Below are 5,000 nucleotides of genomic sequence, written 5' to 3'. Positions count from 1 at the left end.
AAATTCCGGTCCAAAAAGTTATTTCGAGTTATCTCGCTAAAAAGCGTTACGAGGTATGAATATTTTTATATAAATGGCAATATTATGTATTTCTACGTCGGGATTAAGCGTTTATTTCGTCCCGAGAACTTTAAAAAAAATTTTTTAATCGAACCGTTTTTTCGAATTTTTTCGCTTAAAAGCGTTACAAGGTACGAATATTCTTGCATAAATCGCTTTAGAATGACGTTTTACGTCGGGATTAAGCGTTTATTTCGTCGCTGGAAAGTTATATAAAAAAAGTATGATCGCGCCCGGGACGTTGGAACTTAGTCGCATTCTCGACCGGTACGTTGGGACTTAGAAAAATTTCGGACCGAAAAGTTTTTTCGAGTTATTTCGTTAAAAAGCGTTACGAGGTATGAATATTTTTATAGAAATCGTTATGGTTCGACGAATTCTAGTCGAACGTAACGATTTCGTTTTATTTTTTTAAAAAATTGCCCCCTCCGGACCGACATGACCGGGCGGTTGGCACTTCGTCGATCCCCCGGCCGGGACGTAGGGACTTAGAAAAATTCCGGACCGAAAAGTTATTTCGAGTTATCTCGCTTAAAAGCGTTATGATGCGTATATATTTTTACATAAATAGCAATATTACGTATTTCTACGTCGGGATTAAGCGTTTATTTCGTCCCGACAACGTTAAAAAAAAATTTTTAATCGAACCGTTTTTTCGAATTTTTTCGCTTAAAAGCGTTATAAGGTGCGAATATTCTTGCATAAATCGCTTTAAAATGACGTTTTACATCGGGATTAAGCGTTTATTTCGTCCCCGAAAGGTGCCGTAAAAAATTTACGATCGCGCCCGAGACGTTGGAACTTAGTCGCATTCTCGAGCGGTACGTTGGGACTTAGAAAAATTTCGGACCGAAACGTTATTTCGAGTTATTTCGCTTAAAAGCGTTACGAGGTATGAATATTTTTATAGAAATCGTTATGGTTCGACGAATTCTAGTCGAACGTAACGATTTCGTTTTATTTTTTTAAAAAATTGCCCCCTCCGGACCGACATGACCGGGAGGTTGGCACTTCGTCGATCCCCCGGCCGGTACGTAGGGACTTAGAAAAATTTCGGACCGAAAAGTTATTTCGAGTTATCTCGCTTAAAAGCGTTACGAGGTATGAATATTTTTATATAAATGGGAATATTATGTATTTCTACGTCGGGATTAAGCGTTTATTTCGTCCCGAGAACTTTAAAAAAAATTTTTTAATCGAACCGTTTTTTCGAATTTTTTCGCTTAAAAGCGTTACAAGGTGCTAATATTTGTGCATAAATCGCTTTAAAATGACGTTTTACATCGGGATTAAGCGTTTATTTCGTCGCTGGAAAGTTATATAAAAAAAGTACGATCGCGCCCGGGACGTTGGAACTTAGTCGCATTCTCGAGCGGTACGTAGGGACTTAGAAAAATTTCGGACCGAAAAGTTTTTTCGAGTTATTTCGTTAAAAAGCGTTATGAGGTACGAATATTTTTATATAAATGGGAATGTTATTAAGTTTTACGTCGGGATTAAACGTTTATTTGGTCCCGAAAACGTTAAAAAAAAATAGTGGACCGACGCGACTCGGCCCGTCGGACTTTGTCATACTCTCCACCGGTACGTAGGGACTTAGAAAAATTTTCGACCGAAAAGTTTTTTCGAGTTATTTCGCTTAAAAGTGTTATAAGGTATGAATATTTTTATATAAATCGCTATATTATTATATTTTACGTCGGGATTAAACGTTTATTTGGTCCCGAAAACGTTAAAGAAAAATAGTGGACCGACGCGACTCGGCCCGTCGGACTTGGTCATACTCTCCACCGGTACGTAGGGACTTAGAAAAATTTTCGACCGAAAAGTTTTTTCGAGTTATTTCGCTTAAAAGTGTTATAAGGTATGAATATTTTTATATAAATCGCTATATTATTATATTTTACGTCGGGATTAAACGTTTATTTGGTCCCGAAAACGTTAAAAAAAAATAGTGGACCGACGCGACTCGGCCCGTCGGACTTGGTCATACTCTCCACCGGTACGTAGGGACTTAGAAAAATTTTCGACCGAAAAGTTTTTTCGAGTTATTTCGCTTAAAAGTGTTATAAGGTATGAATATTTTTATATAAATCGCTATATTATTATATTTTACGTCGGGATTAAACGTTTATTTGGTCCCGAAAACGTTAAAAAAAAATAGTGGACCGACGCGACTCGGCCCGTCGGACTTGGTCATACTCTCCACCGGTACGTAGGGACTTAGAAAAATTTTCGACCGAAAAGTTTTTTCGAGTTATTTCGTTAAAAAGCGTTATAAGGTACGAATATTTTTATATAAATCGCTATATTATTATATTTTACGTCGGGATTAAACGTTTATTTGGTCCCGAAAACGTTAAAGAAAAATAGTGGACCGACGCGACTCGGCCCGTCGGACTTGGTCATACTCTCCACCGGTACGTAGGGACTTAGAAAAATTTTCGACCGAAAAGTTTTTTCGAGTTATTTCGTTAAAAAGCGTTATAAGGTACGAATATTTTTATATAAATCGCTATATTATTATATTTTACGTCGGGATTAAACGTTTATTTGGTCCCGAAAACGTTAAAAAAAAATAGTGGACCGACGCGACTCGGCCCGTCGGACTTGGTCATACTCTCCACCGGTACGTAGGGACTTAGAAAAATTTTCGACCGAAAAGTTTTTTCGAGTTATTTCGTTAAAAAGCGTTATGAGGTATTAATATTTTTATATAAATCGTTGTATTATTATATTTTACGTCGGGATTAAACGTTTATTTGGTCCCGAAAACGTTAAAAAAAAATTTTTTATTCGAAAGGTTTTTTTGAATTATTTCGCTTAAAAGCGTTATAAGGTGCGAATATTCTTGCATAAATCGCTTTAAAATGACGTTTTACATCGGGATTAAGCATTTATTTCGTCGCTGAAAAGTTATATAAAAAAAGTATGATCGCGCCCGGGACGTTGGAACTTAGTCGCATTCTCGAGCGGTACGTAGGGACTTAGAAAAATTTCGGACCGAAAAGTTTTTTCGAGTTATTTCGTTAAAAAGCGTTATGAGGTATGAATATTTTTATATAAATCGCTATATTATTGTATTTTACGTCGGGATTAAACGTTTATTTCGTCCGTGGAAGGTTAAAAAAAAACGGACGGATACGACCGGGCCTTTGGAACTTTGTCTCATTCTGGACCGGTACGTTGGGACTTAGAAAAATTTCGGCCGGCGGAAAAGTCCGAAATACTTATTTCGAGTTATTTCGTTAAAAAGCGTTATAAGGTATAAATATTTTTGCGGAAACGGTTATATCTCTATTAAATACAACTGGATTAAACGTTTTTTCGAATTTTTTAAAAAATTTGTGTTCGACGAACTGACACGACTGCGATATTTGTTTAATTATTTCGTTAATTAACGTTGCAAGGTATATATTTTTTTGCATATTTCTCGTTGTTTCAACGTGTTCTAATCGATTAAGAACGTGGTTTTTGTCCGTATTCGTTAAAAGAGGTGGTTTACTGATGCGATTTTGAAAAAAAAAAAAAAAATTAAATTTTTCGATAAAAACTCGTTTAAAATATTAAAATAAGCGGTGCGTTAAAATATCTCGACGATAGGACGTTTTATAAGGGTACTTTATTGGAACAAAGTGGTCGAGCGTTTCAGAGACTAAGTCCGACGGTACGTTGGGACTTAGAAAAATTTCGGCCGGCGGAAAAGTCCGAAAAGCTTATTTCGAGTTATTTCGTTAAAAAGCGTTATAAGGTATAAATATTTTTGCAGAAACGGTTATATCTCTATTAAATACAACTGGATTAAACGTTTTTTTCGAATTTTTTAAAAATTAGTGTCCGTCGAACTGACACGACTGCGATATTTGTTTAATTTTTTCGTTAATTAACGTTGCAAGGTATATATTTTTTTGCAGATATTTCTCGTTGTTTTAACGTGTTCTAATCGATTAAGAACGTGGTTTTTGTCCGTATTCGTTAAAAGAGGTGGTTTACTGATGCGATTTTGAAAAAAAAAAAAAAATTAAATTTTTCGATAAAAACTCGTTTGAAATATTAAAATAAGCGGTGCGTTAAAATATCTCGACGATAGGATGTTTTCTAAGGGTAGTTTATTCGAAAAAAGTGGTCGAGCGTTTCAGAGACTAAGTCCGACGGTACGCTCTAACGGAGGTTTTACATGGTAAGCGCCCGGCCGCTGGCCCGGCCGGCGCCGACCGTCCGGCCGGCGCTTTGGTATCTATAAGAGACACGTCGAGTCGGACGGTCCGGACGGAACAGCGTCGAGCGCGTGGCTATTCTACGGCCTCGGTTGAGAATTCAGTCACCGCTCCTCGAGTCTTAGTGAACTTTTTTACTATTTCTCGACTGTTCCTTCGTTCTCGTATCGACTCTTTCTCTACACTGCTGCGCCGCGGGTCGCTGTCCTGGACGTAATGACCAAATAACGTGGCAAGGTTCCCCTTAGTCGGGAAGCTGGATCCTGTATGCTCGCACTAACTTTAAAAAAAGTTAGGGCAGTGTGCTTGTTACTAACTGAGTATCAATTCATGCTGGTTCGGCAGAGACCGTTCCAAAACTTATGTTATAGCGTACGCAGTACGTTTTAAACATACGAAAGGCTAATGGGGAGCGTACTACCTTTTAGGAAGTGCGTTCTTTCTGATTGGAGAATATCAAAAGAACGAACGAATATGTTTCTTACGAGGACGGTACGTTCAGCATGCAGTTTACGTGCTTTTTACCGCTAAGGCATATTCGTTCAACCAACAAACCATTCTTACAGAATGATCCTATGAACAGAATGATCTTAAAATATTCCACACAAACAATCAAACGAACGAAAGAAAGTAAAGAGAGAGTGGCGAAATGAGAGAGAGTAGTGGCGTTCGACGTTACAACGGGAATTAAAAGGGTGTCGTCGAACGTTCACTAAGAACGAA

Source organism: Bombus fervidus, unplaced genomic scaffold (genome assembly GCF_041682495.2).
Source record: "Bombus fervidus isolate BK054 unplaced genomic scaffold, iyBomFerv1 scaffold0127, whole genome shotgun sequence".
Lineage (NCBI taxonomy): Eukaryota > Metazoa > Arthropoda > Insecta > Hymenoptera > Apidae > Bombus > Bombus fervidus.
Note: the sequence above shows the minus strand (reverse complement) of the source record.